The 18513-nt window shown below is 47.0% G+C and overlaps 1 protein-coding gene across 1 annotated transcript in view; it reads right to left on the reverse strand.

The window, feature by feature from the left end:
• Nucleotides 1-18513, reverse strand: part of LOC119850710 — an 829101-nt gene that overhangs the window by 336544 nt on the left and 474044 nt on the right. The window lies entirely within an intron of this gene.

Raw genomic sequence — 18513 nt, forward strand, 5'->3', positions numbered from 1 at the left:
GTCAACAGATGGGCTTGTAGCAATCCTGAAACTCTGTCATAGCTGGTGGGATTCATTTGCTGTCAGTGGTTTATCTGTAGCACAAGAACTCAAGGTGAAAGCATGGTTAGCATGTACTGGTTCTGCAGACTTGAAATACTTTGACATTGGAACTTAGCCTTGCAACAGCTACAGAAACTGTCTTTTTATCCAGTGCGATCAAACCTGTTATTCCAAAAAGAAAAGGAGGACTTGTGGCACCTTAGAAACTAACAAATTCATTAGAGCATAAGCTTTCGTGAGCTACACCTCACTTCATTGGATGCATTCAGTGGAAAATATAGTGGGGAGATTTTATATACACAGAGAACATGAAACAATGGGTGTTACCATACACACTGTAACGAGAGTGATCAGGAAAGGTGAGCTATTACCAGCAGGGGGAGGGGGGACCTTTTGTAGTGATAATCAAGGTGGATCACCAATGCATCTGATGAAGTGACCTGTAGCTCACGAAAGCTTATGCTCTAATAAATTTGTTAGTCTCTAAGGTGCCACAAGTCCTCCTTTTCACTGAAGGTCTGTGTGCCTCGTGTGCATGAGCTCAGAATCTTTTGACTAGCCATGTCTATGGGGGCTTCCTTCCTACCGCCTGGGGCAGTGAGAGTGAGCTACCATAATGTCTCCCTGTTTCCCTAGAACAGTTTTGGAATGTTAAGAAGTTAGGTGCCTGGACACTTTTGAAAATCCGTCCAGGTGCCTGTCTGCATCTGTAGTCACCTAAATACCTTCAAAAATCTGGCCACAAGTTCCTAAGTCATTTTTTAAAATGGGATTTAGCCATCTAAGTCACTCAGGCCTCACAATGCTGAGTGGTGCAATGCTAATATACCTCTATAAATCTGGCCATGGTGGCACTGGAGCACAAACCCCTGAGCACAGACCCAAAGAGGGGGAACGTAGGCTGAGGTGAATACTGGGCACAAGGAAAACAAGACAGCCAGCAGCAGGTGGAGGCGGCCAACAAACATAGTCCCTTGTGCTGCTTGGGTGGATAGGGTGGTGAGTGGCAGTATCTTCTTTATGCTCATTGTGTTACAATTGAAATGCCCTCTCTTGAACATGGCCATAGACTCACAAAAATGTAGGGTAGGAAGGAATCTTGAGAGGTCATCTAGTCCATCCCCCTGCATTGAGGCAGGACCAAGTAAGCCTACACCCCCGCTGGAGGCATTTGTCCTATCCCACCCCACCCCAGGAAAGGAGCAGTGAAGGGGGGTCCTCCAGGCCTGCTTATAATGGCTACTTCTCTACAGCCTGTCAGAGCAGAGCAGCCTCAGCTAAAGGACCTACTGGCCCTGAGCAGGTCAGTTCCTGGCTGGGACCAGAAGGGATAAGAAGAGAGACTCTCCAGGCAAGGAGGCCTAGGAGAGACCCTGTGCAAACAAGGAACAGACAGAGAACCCAAAGACTGTAACCCTAAGGTAATGGGTGAAGGTGATGGGACAGAATGAGAAGCAACCCAGGAAATTCAGCAACCGCTATTAAAGCAAGCAGCATGTGGCTGCTAATTGTAAGGACCTTGGGTTGGGACCTGAAGTGGTGGGTGGCCTGAGTCGCCCACTGGCCACTGGCAAAGTGGCCAATGTCCTGAGAAGGGGCCAAATTTTGTTTTGGAGCCCAAGCAAAAGGGTAGAATTTAAACAAGCCCATAGAAGGGAATGAGGACCCTGAAGAGGGCCAACCATTAGGTGGGCTTTGTTACCCCAGAAGGGGACTGTACTGGAAGGAGTGACCTGGCTGGAGAGCTGGGGTAATAAGAACCTATAAGGCAGAGTCTCCAAGGAGAAAGCTTGGAGGCACTGCTCTATACCAGGGCAGGAACAGACTTAAAGCCAGCCCAGAAGGGGCAGAGGACTGAGCCCAGAGACAGGACTAAAGACATTAACAAGGGCACAGGGACAGAGCCTGTTGGACCTTTTACCCTGGAAGGGGTTCCTTCATGCATTTAGACTGTGTGTGACATAGCATGAGGAGCCATTGAAGACCTGCCTGACGAGGGCAACAGTTGACAAAGAAAAGGAGTACTTGTGGCACCTTAGAGACTAACAAATTTATTAGAGCATAAGCTTTCGTGAGCTACAGCTCACTTCATCGGATGCATTTGGTGGAAAAAACAGAGGAGAGATTTATATACACACACACAGAGAACATGAAACAATGGGTTTATCATACACACTGTAAGGAGAGTGATCACTTAAGATAAGCCATCACCAACAGCAGGGGGGGGAAGGAGGAAAACCTTTCATGGTGACAAGCAGGTAGGCTAATTCCAGCAGTTAACAAGAATACCAGAGGAACAGTGGGGAGTGGGGTGGGAGGGAGAAATACCATGGGGAAATAGTTTTACTTTGTGTAATGACTCATCCATTCCCAGTCTCTATTCAAGCCTAAGTTAATTGTATCCAGTTTGCAAATTAATTCCAATTCAACAGTCTCTCCTTGGAGTCTGTTTTTGAAGTTTTTTTGTTGAAGAATTGCCACTTTTAGGTCTGTAATTGAGTGACCAGAGAGATTGACGTGTTCTCCAATTGGTTTTTGAATGTTATAATTCTTGACGTCTGATTTCTGTCCATTTATTCTTTTACGTAGAGAATGGCCAGTTTGACCAATGTACATGGCAGAGGGGCATTGCTGGCACATGATGGCATATATCACATTGGTAGATGCGCAGGTGAACGAGCCTCTGATAGTGTGGCTGATGTGATTAGGCCCTATGATGGTATCCCCTGAATAGATATGTGGACAGAGTTGGCAACGGGCTTTGTTGCAAGGATAGGTTCCTGGGTTGGTGGTTCTGTTGTGTGGTGTGTGGTTGCTGGTGAGTATTTGCTTCAGATTGGGGGGCTGTCTGTAAGCAAGGACTGGTCTGTCTCCCAAGATCTGAGAGAGCGATGGCTCGTCCTTCAGGATGGGTTGTAGATCCTTGATGATGCGTTGGAGAGGTTTTAGTTGGGGGCTGAAGGTGATGGCTAGTGGCGTTCTGTTGTTTTCTTTGTTGGGCCTGTCCTGTAGTAGGTGACTTCTGGGTACTCTTCTGGCTCTGTCAATCTGTTTCTTCACTTCAGCAGGTGGGTATTGTAGTTGTAGGAATGCATGATAGAGATCTTGTAGGTGTTTGTCTCTGTCTGAGGGGTTGGAGCAAATGCGGTTATATCGTAGTGCTTGGCTGTAGACAATGGATCGAGTGGTATGATCTGGATGAAAGCTAGAGGCAGGAGGTAGGAATAGCGGTCAGTAAGTTTCCGATATAGGGTGGTGTTTATGTGACCATCGCTTATTAGCACCGTAGTGTCCAGGAAGTGGATCTCTTGTGTGGACTGGTCCAGGCTGAGGTTGATGGTGGGATGGAAATTGTTGAAATCATGGTGGAATTCCTCAAGAGCTTCTTTTCCATGGGTCCAGATGATGAAGATGTCATCAATGTAGCGCAAGTAGAGTAGGGGCATTAGGGGACGAGAGCTGAGGAAGCGTTGTTCTAAGTCAGCCATAAAAATGTTGGCATACTGTGGGGCCATGCGGGTACCCATCGCAGTGCCGCTGATTTGAAGGTATACATTGTCACCAAATGTGAAATAGTTATGGGTCAGGACAAAGTCACAAAGTTCTGCCACCAGGTTAGCCGTGACAGTATCGGGGATACTGTTCCTGACGGCTTGTAGTCCATCTTTGTGTGGAATGTTGGTGTAGAGGGCTTCTACATCCATAGTGGCTAGGATGGTGTTTTTAGGAAGATCACCAATGGACTGTAGTTTCCTCAGGAAATCGGTGGTGTCTCGAAGATAGCTGGGAGTGCTGGTAACGAAGGGCCTGAGGAGGGAGTCTACATAGCCAGACAATCCTGCTGTCAGGGTGCCAATGCCTGAGATGATGGGGCGTCCAGGATTTCCAGGTTTATGGATCTTGGGTAGCAGATAGAATACCCCAGGTCGGGACTCCAGGGGTGTGTCTGTGTGGATTTGTTCTTGTGCTTTTTCAGGGAGTTTCTTGAGCAAATGCTGTAGTTTCTTTTGGTAACTCTCAGTGGGATCAGAGGGTAATGGCTTGTAGAAAGTGGTGTTGGAGAGCTGCCTAGTAGCCTCTTGTTCATACTCAGACCTATTCATGATGACGACAGCACCTCCTTTGTCAGCCTTTTTGATTATGATGTCAGAGTTGTTTCTGAGGCTGTGGATGGCACTGTGTTCTGCATGGCTGAGGTTATGGGGTAAGCGATGCTGCTTTTCCACAATTTCAGCTCGTGCACGTCGGCGGAAGCACTCTATGTAGAAATCCAGGCTGCTGTTTCGACCTTCAGGAGGAGTCCACCCAGAATCCTTCTTTTTGTAGTGTTGGCAGGAAGGTCTCTGTGGGTTAATATGTTGGTCAGAGGTGTGTTGGAAATATTCCTTGAGTCTGAGACGTCGAAAAAAAGAACCAAGAGAACCAATACCCCAGTAAAAGAAGAAAGGTTCTCTCGATCCCAAAGGACCAAGCCCCAGACCCAGGTCAATATACAAATCAGATCTTACCCACAAATCACGCTGTTGCCAATCCTTTATAATCTAAAATCTAAAGGGTTATTCATAAAGGGAAAAAGATGTAGATGAGAGCCAGAATTGGTTAAACAGAATCAATTACATACAGTAATGGCAAAGTTCTTGGTTCAGGCTTGCAACAGTGATAGAATAAACTGCAGGTTCAAATCAAGTCTCTGGAGAACATCCCCAGCTGGGATGGGTCTTTAAGTCCTTTGTTCAGAATTTCAGTGCAGCAAAGTCCCTCCAGAGGTATGAAGCAGGATTGAAGACAAGATGGAGGAGTTGCAGCAGCTTTTTATAGTCTCTTGCCATGTGGGATTTCTTTCTTTGTTCCAAAGACAAGCTGTCCATCACATGGCATGGAAACACCTCAGAGTTTTGTCCATAGGCAGGTCCCTGCATACCTTGCTGAGTCACAAGGCATGTCTGCCTTCTCTCAATGGGTCAATTGTATAGCTGATGGTCCTTAATGGGCCATCAAGCAGGCGAGGCAAAGCTGACACCAACTTGGGGTGTCACCTAGAAGCATAGCACAAGTTTGAACTACAGACAGTATAGAGCCAATATTCATAACTTCAACTACAAAAATACACACATATAGACAGCATAATCATAATCAGCAAACCATAACCTTGCCTTAGACACCTCATTTGACCCCCTTTATAGAAGATTTGATGCCACTACAGGACTTTGGTTGCAACAATGATCTATACGGTCCCAGATTATGTCAATAACGTCACACCCCAAAAGCAAAATTGATGCAGGAAGGGATGACACAAACATCACTGACTGCATCCCAAGAGCTTCCCTCCTTGGTTCTGTCTTACTACAGCAAGTATTGGTATATAACGGAAATGGTTTATCAAAGTCATGTTCAATATCATGATTGCATCTCTTTACAAACTCAAGGTAAAACTTGGTTAGAACAATAGTCCATTGGATCTGCTTTTGCAGCATGGTTTCTGTATGTCTCGTGATCTTGCCAAGAGCTCAAGAACATAGCTCACGAAAGCTTATGCTCAAATAAATTTGTTAGTCTCTAAGGTGCCACAAGTCCTCCTTTTCTTTTTGCGAATACAGACTAACATGGCTGCTACTCTGAAAGCTATTAGCAAGTCCTCCTTCTCCCTGCCAGCCAAGTAATTTGCATTACCACAGACAGGAGCCAGTTCACCAGTTTTCAGATCCTTAACTGTTACCAATTCCAAGGCTGGACTCTGTCTTAAAGAGAAATCATCCATTTTCACTAACAAGCCAGACTCAAAGTTCTGTGGTCCTTCCCTTACCAACCTCTGCTTCCACACGGAATTAGATGTTAACACATGGAGAGACTACAAGTCATATCCAAAGTGTCTAGAGATGAGAGTTTACCTGCCATCCCCTGCATTCTCGAGAGATTAACTAAACAGCTGTTCTGCTCTGCAGACTCAGCTCCCCAGTCTTCCCTCTGAACCTGGGACATAGATTGTTCACTTACAGAGTCAGCATGGAGACATTCCTCTCTCAACAACCTTGTCTCCCCAACAAGCTGGCCAAACACAACCACTTGGTTATAGGACTGTTCAACTTTCTTAACAGCTTTCATTCCATCTGAGACCTTCTCAAAGCTATCCACACTGGGTCTTTCAGCAGGAAAGTCAGTGGATCCATTCACAACAGAAAATTTCTGGCTGTTAGGAACTGAAACTTCCTTGATTAAATCACTTTCACACCCCTCAGTTGCAGTAAACTGCTTGCACAGACTACTGTGACAGGACAAGGCCAGATGGCTGTAGAAAAGTAGTGGGAGATAGATATATTAGCTCCAGACTAAACAAATCCCTGATATCAGGATAAGTGAAATGGCAGCTGCTCCAGGTCAATTAAGAACTTTCCAGAAGGCAGGGAGAAGGCTAGGTTGATTGGGACACCTGAAGCCAATCAGGGGATGGCTGAAACTAGTTAAAAGCCTCCCAGTCACTCAGGTGGGGGTGCATGTCAGGAGCTGTGGGAGGAAGTTGTGCTGTTGGAGAGGCTGAGTAGTACACACCATATCAGGCACAAGGAAGGAGGCCCTGAGGTAAGGGTGAAGTGGAGCTTGAGGAAGTGAGGGCTGCTGAGGGGGAAGTAGCCCAGGGAATTGTACATGGCATGTTTCTAAAAGGTCAGCTACCATAGCTGATACTATTAGGGTCCCTGGGCTGGAGCCCAGAGTAGAGGGTGGGCCCAGGCTCCCTCCCCACCTTTTCCCCCTGATTAATCACTGAGACTGGGAGACAACAGAGACTGTGCAAGGAAGGATAACTTCTCCTCACTTCCCTTGCTGGCTTATGATAAAAATGGCTCAGTAGACTGTGACCCTTGTCTCTAGAGAGAGAAGGGTTACGTGCAGGGTCACAGTGAGCCTCTGAGGCTAGCGAAATCTGCCAGGAAATGCAGGACTCATGGAGGCAAGGACAGAGCTTTGTCACAACTGGTTTCAGCAGTGGGATTTCATTCACAGCGTGGCGGAAGAAAGAGGTTTTTAAAAAAAGTGCACTGGGGGTTTGGATTTTTTTGTTTGTTTCTTTTGGTTTGTTTGTTTGCTTTGTACCACAATCGAGGAGGTGGTAAGAGCTCTGGTACAAGCCATGGCAGCCCAGCAGGAGGCCACCCGGGTTCAGGAGTCTATGCGGCTACAGCAGGAAACCAATCAATTATTGATGAGCCAGGTGACCCAAGATTGTGCCCTCTTGCGAGAGGTGGTGGATCCTCACCACCCAGGTTCGGGGGTCCAACAGGACGCGAACCCTGAGGACCACTGGTTGTCTGCCAAAGATGACGTCAGGAGATGACATAGAGGCATATCTCTTCTCATTCAAAAGGACTGCTCAGCATGAGGCGTAGCCGCAGGAGCAGTGGGCCAGCATTCTTGCCCCTTTTTTATGTGGAGAGGCCCAGAAGGCCTACTTTGACTTGCCTGCCACGGATGCCACTGACTATACCCGTCTGAAGGCTGAGATCCTAGCACGAGCAGGGGTAACGGCAGCGGTAAGGGCCCAGAGGTTCCATGAGTGGAAATACCAGGACAACAAACCCCTGAGATCCCAGCTATTCGACCTCTTACACCTCACGCGGAAGTGGTTACAGCCCAAGGTGTGCAGGCTGGAGGAGATTTTGGAGACCCTGGTCATAGACCATTACATGCGGGGACTGCCGCCAGATCTCCGCAAATGGGTAGGCCAGAACGATCCGTCCATATACAATGAGATGATCACACTGGTAGAAAGACAGATGACAGCCAGGGAACTGACCCGACTACCCAAGGAAGGCCCCTTTCGAAGCAAGCACCCGACCCCAACCCTGGAAGGTTGGGCAGCCAAACCCCTGGGGAGTCCTAGGTGGAAGAAGGGGGGGGGGCAAAAACCAGCATGGACCCCAAAAGGAAGGGATTGGCCTGAGTGGGGGGAACCCCAGGATTAAACCGCTAACCCCCAGGATAGGGGAGTGATTAAAAGCAATTATAGATGTTATGCATGTGAGGATTGGGGACACATAGCAACACAGTGTCCCAGCACTGAGAAGCCTATGCAATTTAACTTGAGGGATTGGGAGGTCCCATGCTCCCTTATCCACCTTGCGGGGGTCGCATTAGCCCCGCATAATTACACCAGGCCAGTGAGAATAAATGGAGCAGAGACTACAGCGCTTGTGGACTCTGGGAGTGCTATCACCCTCATATCAGGTAGGCTGGTAAAAAGTAGTCAGCTACAAGCCAAATGCATAGTAGTGACATGCATGCATGGGGCCATGAGCCATTACCCCACCATCCCAGTGGAGATAGAGGTTCAAGGAAACCCCATTGAGGTGACTGTGGGCATAGTTCCTAAACTCCCATATCCTGTAGTCATAGGGAGGGACTATCCAGGGTTTGATAATTTACTCCCCACCGAGAGGCTGGAGGGAGGTGGGGACCCTGAGGACAGCGACTCGTCACGGGGGGAATGTCAACCCCCGATGTTCGCTGAGATTTCTCAGGATCTGTTCTCAGCCCCCTAAAAGACCCGGAAGACAAAAAAAAAGAGGAAGGCCGCGAAGGCCTTGGGAACCCGGATCCTGACCCAGGGCCAGAAGACCTCCCTAGTAGGCAGATGGACGCGAGCAGCCAATAGAGAAACTTCCACCACAGAAGGTGAGCCAGAAGCTACCCCCAGCCATGACGGCGGCAAGCTGTTGGAAGAAGCAGAAGCCGGCCCCTGGGAGCTTGGGCAGGTTAGTCCCGGGGGAGAGACTTTTTGGCGGGACCAGGCGGAGGACCCCAGATATGATAACACCAGGAAAGAGGTGGCCGAGATCGATGGGATACAAGCGTATGTTGGTGGCCCTGAACATCAAAAAGCCATATTGAGTGTCGCCCACAGTCACCTGTTTGGAGGACACCTGGGGTAGAGAAAACCCAGGCACGGATCCTGCAGAGGTTCTTCTGGCCAGGAGTACATGAAGATGTCTGCTGATACTGCACCTCTTGTCCGGAGTGTCAGTTACATAGCCCTCGCCTGCTCTTGCGGGCTCCTTTGATACCTCTTCCAATAATAGAGGTTCCTTTCAAACAGATAGCCATGGATCTGGTAGGGTGCCTAGAGAAGACAGCTCGGGGCCACCAACATGTGCTTGTTGTTCTGGACTATGCAATCCGGTACCCGGAAGCTGTTCCCCTGCACAACACAGCTTCCAAGACAATAGCTAAGGAGCTAGTACAGATCTTTGCACAGGCTGGACTACCCAAAGAGATATTGACTGATCAAGGGACACCTTGCATGTCTAAGTTGATGAAAGATCTCTGTTCATTGCTCCATGTACAAGCCCTACGGACCTCTGTATACCACCCGCAAACAGATGGCCTTGTGGAAAGGTTCAATAGGACCCTCAAGGCCATGATCAGGAAAGTGGTGAGCTGGGATGGGAAAGATTGGGATACCCTATTGCCTTACCTCATGTTCGCCATCCGGGAGGTTCCACAAGCCTCCAGGGGTTTCTCTCCATTCAAACTGCTATATGGGCGCCACCCTTGGGGTATATTGGATATAGCCAGAGAAGCCTGGGAAAGGAGCCAAATCCCGGAAGGAACATAGTTGAGCATGTACTGCAAATGAGAGATTGGATAGCCCAAGTTACGCCCATTGTACGGGAACACTTGGAGAGAGCACAGGAGACCCAATGAACCCATTATAACCACCAAGGGAAGCTTTGACGGTTCCAACCAGGGGATCGGGTGATGGTACTGGTGCCCACAGAAAAGAGCAAACTGTTGGCCCAGTGGCAGGGACCCTACGAAATAATCGAAGCCGTGGGAGAGGTGAACTATAAGGTGCGGCAGCCAGGCCGCCGGAAATCGGAGCAAATTTACCACATCAATCTTCTAAAACCTTGGCACGATTGAGAGGCATGCTTAGTCATGCAGGAGACCCTTCCCCAGGAGGATAACTTACACGAGCAAGTGAGGATATCATCCTCACTTGACGCCGATCCAAAAGATCGAGGCAGCTGACATGATTAATTGCAACCGAGATGTGTTCTCTACAAAACCAGGGCGGATGACTGAGACCTATCACCATATCCGCACGATCCCTGGAGCCAAGGTAACATTGAGACTCTACCGAATCCCAGCAGCCAAAAGAGAAGAAATCAAGACCGAAGTAAAGAAAATGTTAGAATTAGGGGTTATTAAAGAATCTTATAGTCAGTGGTCCAGTCCAATTGTTCTAGTGCCTAAACCTGACGGTACCATGAGATTCTGCAATGACTTTCCCCGACTGAATGAAATATCCCAGTATGATGCATACTCCACACCATGCATCGACGAACTGGTTGACCGACTGGGAAGTGCCCGATTCTTGACTACATTGGATCTGACAAAAGGGTACTGGCAGATTCCTCTGACCAAAGAAGCTAAAGAAAAGACAGCATTCTCCACCCCAGATGGGCTATTCCAGTACACCGTCCTCCCTTTTGGGCTACATGGGGCCCCAGCCACATTCCAGCGCCTCATGGATAAGCTGCTGCACCCCCATACTAGTTATGCAGCTGCATACCTAGATGATGTCATCATCCATACGCCAGACTGGGGAACCCACTTGGAGAAAGCTGAGGCAGTACTGCGCACCTTAAGGCGGGCTGGCCTCACTGCTAATCCTGCTAAATGCGCCATAGGTCTAGCAGGGACTAGGTACCTGGGATATATTGTGGGAAGGGACATAGTGAAGCCCCAAATGAATAAGCTAGAGGCAATTCAAAACTGGCCCCAGCCGAACCAAAAGAAGCAGGTCCATGTGTTCCTAGGCGTGGTAGGCTACTCCCGATGGTTTATTCCCCACTTCGCCACTAGGGCAAGTCCCCTAACGGATCTGGTGAAGACCCGAGGTCTGGACATGGTAAAGTGGACCGACGCAGCAGAGGGGTCATTTACAGACCTTCGGACGGCCCTCTGTAATGACCCCGTGCTCATAGCCCCAGACTTTAACAGGGAATTTGTTTTACAAACAGATGCTTCCGAGGTGGGGTTGGGAGCAGTTCTGTCGCAAATGATGGGAGAAGAGGAACACCCGATCCTCTAGCTAAGCAGAAAGCTTCTCCCAAGAGAACAGAAATACGCAGTAGTCGAGAGAGAATGCCTTGCTGTCAAATGGGCTATGGAGACACTGCGTTATTACCTCTTAGGCTGGCGATTTACTCTTGTGACGGACCATGCATCCCTCCAGTGGATGCAGCGGAATAAGGAAAAGAATGCAAGGGTCACCAGGTGGTTCTTATCCCTCCAACCATTCCAGTTCCGCATACGGCTCAGGGCTGGATGCCACCATGGCAACGCTGATGGTCTGTCACAAGCATACTGCCTGGTGTCCCAAGTTGTCCAGCTCTATGGTGTTGAGAAGGGATGGGATATGTGACGAGGCAAGGCCAGATGGCTGTAGAAAAGTAGTCGGAGATAGATATATTAGCTCCAGGCTAAACAAATCCCTGGTACCAGGATAAGTGAAATGGCAGCTGCTCCAGGTCAATTAAGACACCTGGGGCCAATTAAGAACTTTCCAGAAGGCAGGGAGAAGGCTAGGTTGATTGGGACACCTGAAGCCAATCAGGGGATGGCTGAAACTAGTTAAAAGCCTCCCAGTCACTCAGGTGGGGGTGCATGTCAGGAGCTGCGGGAGGAAGTTGCGTGGTTGGAGAGGCTGAGCAGTACACACCATATCAGGCACAAGGAAGGAGGCCCTGAGGTAAGGGTGAAGTGGAGCTTGAGGAAGTGAGGGCTGCTGTGGGGGAAGTAGCCCAGGGAATTGTACATGTCATGTTTCTAAAAGGTCAGCTACCATATCTGATACTATTAGGGTCCCTGGGCTGGAGCCCAGAGTAGAGGGTGGGCCCAGGCTCCCTCCCCACCTTTTCCCCCTGATTAATCACTGAGACTGGGAGACAACAGAGACTGTGCAAGGAAGTATAACTTCTCCTCACCTCCCTCGCTGGCTTATGATGAAAAGGGCTCAGTAGACTGTGACCCTTGTCTCTAGAGAGAGAAGGGTTACGTGGAGGGTCACAGTGAGCCTCTGAGGCTAGCGAAATCCGCCAGGAAACACGGGACCCATGGAGGCAAGGACAGAGCTTTGTCACACTACCATGAGGATTCCTTTCCCTAGGGGCTTTTCTAAGCTGCAATTCACCCCTCACAGAACTTTTTTCTTTACCCTCTTCAGCTAGGGCTTGCTCTAGAGGAACATTTCCCTGAGCAACAACAGACTCTTTCTGGGTCTCACTTACATCCAGAATGACCTCTGGCCCATCAAGCAGATTCCTACACAATCCCCCTTCAGGCAAACTTCTAGACTTCCTAGATAAAAGTTTCAGAGTAGCAGCCGTGTTAGTCTGTATTCACAAAAAGAAACGGAGTACTTGTGGCACCTTAGAGACTAACAAATTTATTAGAGCATAAGCTTTCGTGAGCTACAGCTCACTTCATCGGATGCATCTTAAAGCTTATGCTCTAATAAATTTGTTAGTCTCTAAGGTGCCACAAGTACTCCTTTTCTTTTTAGATAAAAGTTAGAAGCATTCTCCTTCCCTTAGCCACACACAAGTTCAGGAAACTTTTCCTTCTTGCTACAAGTTTCCACACCATCAGTAGGTAACACAATCAAATCACCTTTATGCTCTCCATGTGCCCTGGCTAGGGTATCACCCTGATTAGACAGAGTTGCTACAGCCTTTCCCAGCCACACATTAGCAACAGGCAAAATCCAAGCACCAGAATTGTCTGCTCTCTGAGATTTTGCTAGGACACTAACTGGATGCAACCTAGTTACAGGGCCATTTTCCCTAGCAGACACAAACTTAGGACCATTCCCTTCCTGGGTTTTAGCTGAATCCTGAACCAGCTCTGAGACAACTACATTATTTTCAACCATCACAGGCTGAAAGGCACCTTCTGTCTGCTCCACAGACAAAGAAGGGCCAGAGACACATTCTCTTTTCCCAGACACACAGCTTGGGAGCTCATTTCCCTTGTCCCAGCACACAAGGCTGTTCACAGACAACTGCTTGGAGACCAGGGTAGCTCCCTCCATAGGTAAGTCAATACTCCTGACAGACACAGGCAAATTTTCTTCACTGTCACAATTCTCCACCCAGGTAACAGGTAAGGTACGGGGACACTCATCTTCCACTCTCCTGGTCTTCTCACCCTGCTGACTAGACACAGCCATCAGCCCACAAGGCTGCCTAGGCTCATCCAGACTTTCCTTCCCAGGCACATTGCCACTCCCCACAGATAAACTGCTGCTCTTCTCACTACCCTGAGCTACTTCCAGCAAATCACAGTTACCCTTTTCAGGTTCACTTTTATAAGCTGTACTAGCCAACAATCCATCACCCATCAAAATTCTACCCTTTCCTTCCTCAGTTAGGGCTTCAACCTGACCATCCACTTTAATCTGCTCCTGAGAAACATTGTCCTGACCAATGAGATCTTTCTGTGCTTGTTCTAATTCCAAATTAATTTCTGAGACATTAGACAGTCAGAAACTTAATTCACAGACAAACAGCTACTTTCCAAAGATAAATTTTTGGAAAAACCCTCCATAGACACAACTTTAGGATTAATCCTCTCCTGTGCCTGGTTTGTGTTAGCTTGACTGAACGTAGCTTTAATATCATTTCCAGTCATAAGATCCTTAAGGATTGTGTTCTTCACTCCCACAACCATGGTGCCCTAAAAACCCTTCCATTTAAGGTGAATTTTAGCCAAAGGCACCCTGACAAAATATTCAGATAGGGCTACAACAGTCACACTTTCATCTGGCCAATAATCTTCCTCCCTGACAAGACTTGCTTTAACCAAAGTAATATCTGCTGCGGTGTCCCTCCATGCCATACACCTTAGTCCATTCACTTCTGCACTGCTAATAAACTCTGCATTCTTTTTCCCATATTTAGCTTTAATGTGAGTTTTAAGGTCAAATTCTTCAGAGACCACAGAAACAGCATTTGCACACAGGGCACCAGCGCTGGGCTCTGTGTGGCTTGCCTGTGAGTTTATAATAACCGGATTAGCATTTGCCATGGCATTTGGGGTTGCTGGTTTTGGGTCGCCCTTCAGGGTTGGGCAATCTGGTCTCATGTGGCCCAGCACACCACAGTGATAGCATTTAACCTGTTTATTATTGTGGTGAGAGTTCCTACCCTCTGGGCCCCCATGAGCTCCTTTATAAGAGTCAGGGCCAGGTTTACTTTTAAATCCTTCCCTCCTCTTGAACTGGGGAGAACGGTGATTAATTTCCCCCTGGGGTTTATACCCTTCCCAAGCCCTGTTTTGGGTATGGGCATCTGCAATCTCTGCAGCCCGTAGGACTGACTCAGGGTCCCTATCACACACAGCTGCTTTTACATGGTCAGACACGATGTCTAAGAACTGTTCCAAAGTTATTAACTCCAGCAGTTTTTCAAAACTCCCATGCGCCTTTGCTCCCACAACCCACTTTTTAACAAAACCCATCAGCTTATGAGCACATTCTACAAAAGTACAATCATTAGACATTCTAAACTTTCTAAACTTAACTCTGTAAGAATCAGGAGTAACCTTGAACCACCTCAACACAGAATCTTTAAACCGCTCATAATCCAAGGCTTCTTGTTCCCCCAATTCATTAAATACCTCCCTGGCTTTCTCAGTCAGTCTGGTCAGCAGGACAGGCATTCACTGATCATCAGGAATCTGGTACAGATTGCAGAGGCGTTCAAAGGTAGACAAAAATTCCTCTATATTCTCAGTATCATTGTAAATGGGACACATCCTTTCCCAGTTGTTCTCATGGTGGTGGGGAAGTGGAGTACCAGGTGGCGATGACTTTCTCTGCTGTTTCATGACTTGGAGCTGAACGTTGGCTGTCTCCTGTTGCCTCTGTCGAGCTTTCTCCTCAGCAGCCAGCAGTTCCAGACGCCCCTTACGAGCTTTTTCCTCTCTCTCAGCAGCCTCTTTTTCTCTCTCAGCCACTTCTCTTTCAAACTCAGCATTCTTTTGCTTTTCCAGCAATCGAAGATCTGCTAGATTCCGTTCATGCTCAAGTTGCAGTTTATTTGTTGCTTTTGCACTCTAATTTTTTTTGCAGCTTCTGCAGCCTCAAGTAAGGGCTGTGCTCCTGCCTCCTGATCACTGGCCATTAACAGATTTCTCATTTCTTGATCTGTAGCTTTCTTTCTAAAGCTTATCCCCTTTTCTGAACACAGATCTTCCAGGACTTTTTTGCCAAGGCCCTCATATGCTCTTCACGCACCCATTGCAACTGCTCTTTAACCAACCAAACTCTCAATACTAAAATTCAAATTTGGATAACGTGGGGTTCTGACCCAAAGTTTAATTGACCTGGTTCTGTGGATCCTGCCGACTACGCCACTGTAACAATGCTGGTTCTGGTGGGACCCAACTGAGAATGCCAATTCAGGACAAATTCCTTAAAGCAGAACAGTTACAGCCCAAGGCTGGGGTTTCTATACACACCAAGGCAAACCAAACCAGCCAGACAGAGAAGACTTTGGTTTTACCCCACTGGCGAACCACAAGTCACACAAGCAATTCCCTGAGACACTCCAGTTTCCCAATATCACCACCAGTGCCACTTGTTATGGGGACAAATGGTTATGAGAACCAATACCCCAGTAAAAGAAAAAAGGTTCTCTCGATCCCAAAGGACCAAGCCCCAGACCCAAGTCAATATACAAATCAGATCTTACCCACAAATCACGCTGTTGCCAATCCTTTAGAATCTAAAATCTAAAGGGTTATTCATAAAAGGAAAAAGATGTAGATCAGAGCCAGAATTGGTTAAACGGAATCAATGACATACAGTAATGGCAAAGTTCTTGGTTCAGGCTTGCAACAGTGATAGAATAAACTGCAGGTTCAAATCAAGTCTCTGGAGAACATCCACAGCTGGGATGGGTCTTTTCAGTCCTTGGTTCAAAGCTTCAGTGTTACAAAGTCCCTCCAGAGGTAAGAAGCAGGATTGAAGACAAGATGGAGGAGCTGCAGCAGCTTTTTATAGTCTCTTGCCATGTGGTCTTTCTTTCTTTGTTCCAAGGACAAGCTGTCCCTCACATGGCATGGAAACACCTCAGAGTTCTGTCCTTAGGCAGGTCCCTGCATACCTTGCTGAGTCCCTAGGCATGTCTGCCTTCTCTCAGTGGGTCAATTGTATAGCTGATGGTCCTTAATGGGCCATCAAGCAGGCGAGGCAGAGCTGACACCAACTTGGGGTGTCACCCAGAAGCATAGCACAAGTTTGAACTACAGACAGTATAGAGCCAATATTCATAACTTCAACTACAAAAATGATACAAAAAGAAAAGGAGTACCGGTGGCACCTTAGAGACTAACAAATTTATTAGAGCATAAGCTTTCGTGAGCTACAGCTCACTTGTGAGCTGTAGCTCACGAAAGCTTATGCTCTAATAAATTTGTTAGAGACTAACTTGTGAGCTGTAACTCACGAAAGCTTATGCTCTAATAAATTTGTTAGTCTCTAAGGTGCCACCGGTACTCCTTTTCTTTTCGCGAATACAGACTAACACGGCTGCTACTCTGAAAAAAAAAATGATACACACACACAGACAGCATAGTCATAACCAGCAAACCATAACCTTGTCTTAGATACCTCATTTGACCCCCTTTATATAAGATTTGGTGCCACTACAGGACTTTGGTTGCAACAATGATCTATATGGTCCCAGATTATGTCAATAATGTCACAGAAGCCTATTTCAACGATTAACTATCCTTACAGTTACAAAGTTATTCCTAGTATCTAAACTAAGTCTTCCTTGCTGGAGAGTAAGCTGATTACATCCTGTCCTGCCTTCAGTGGACTTGGAAAACAATCGATCACCATGCTTTTCATAACAGCCTTCAACGTGTTTGAAAGCTGTTACCAGGGTCTCCCCACAAGACACAACATTCTTTTCTCAAGACTAAATATGCCCAGGTTTTTTTTAACTTTCTTCATACGTCAGCTTTTCTAAACCTTTTTTCATTTGTGTTGTTCTCCGCTGGGCTCTCCATTTTTTCACATCTTTCTTAAAGTGTGGCACTGAACACAGTTCTCCAGCTGAGGCCTCATCAGTGCCAAGTAGAGCAGGACAACTACTTCCTTTGTCTTACACAGGACACTCCTGTTAATGCACCCCAGAATGATATTAACCTTTTTCTCAATTGCATCACATTGTTGACTCACATTCAATTTGTGATCTGTTATAAACTCCAGATCCTTTACTGCAGTACTACCACATAGTCAGTTATTCCCCATTTTCATAAAATCATAGAATCACAGGACTGGAAGGGACCTCGAGAGGTCATCAAGCCCAGTCCTGTGCACTCATAGCAGGACCAAGCACCATCTAGACCATCCCTGACAGGTGTTTGTCCAACCTGCTCTTAAAAATCTCCAATGATGGAGATTCCACAACCTCCCTAGGCAATTTATTCCAGTGACTAACCACCCTGACAGTTAGGACATTTTTTCTAATGTCCAACCTCAACCTCCCTTGCTGCAATTTAAGCCCATTGCTTCTTGTCCTGTCCTCAGAGGTTAAGGAGAATAATTTTTCCCCTTCCTCCTTGTAACAACCTTTTAGGTACTTGAAAACTAATCATGTTCCCTCTCAGTCTTCTCTTTTCCAGACTAAACAAACCCAGTTCTTTCAATCTTCCCTCACAGGTCATGTTTTCTAGACCTTTAATAATTTTTGTTGCTCTTCTTTGGACTTTCTCCAATTTGTCCACATCTTTCCTGAAATGTGGTGCCCAGAACTGGACACAATACTCCAGGTGAGGTCTAATCAGCACAGAGTAGAGCAGAAGAATTACTTCTCCTGTCTTGCTTATGACACTCCTACTAATACATCCCAGAATGATGTTTGCTTTTTTTGCAACAGTGTTACACTGTTGACTCATATTTAGCTTGTGGTCCATTATGACTCCTAGATCCCTTTCCACAGTACTCCTTCCTAGTCAGTCGTTTCCCATTCTGTATGTGTGCAACTGATTGTTCCTTCCTAAGTGGAGTACTTTGCATTTGTCCTTATTTAATTTCATCCTATTTACCTCAGACCATTTCTCCAGTTTATCCAGATCATTTTGAACTTTAATCTTATTCTCCAAAGCACTTGCAACCCCTCCCAGCTTGGTATCATCTGCAAACTTTATAAGTGTACTCTCTATGCCATTATCTATATCATTGGTGAAGATATTGAACAGAACTGGAGCCAGAACTGATCCCTGTGGAACCCCACTCATTATGCCCTTCCAGCATGACTGTGAACCATTCATAACTACTCTCTGGGAATGGTTATCCAACCAGTTATGCACCGTATAGTAGCTCCATCTAGGTTGTATTTCCCTAGTTTGTTAATGAGAAGGTCATGCAAGACTGTATCAAAAGCCTTACTAAAGTCAAGA

Source organism: Dermochelys coriacea, chromosome 2, assembly GCF_009764565.3.
Source record: "Dermochelys coriacea isolate rDerCor1 chromosome 2, rDerCor1.pri.v4, whole genome shotgun sequence".
NCBI lineage: Eukaryota > Metazoa > Chordata > Testudines > Dermochelyidae > Dermochelys > Dermochelys coriacea.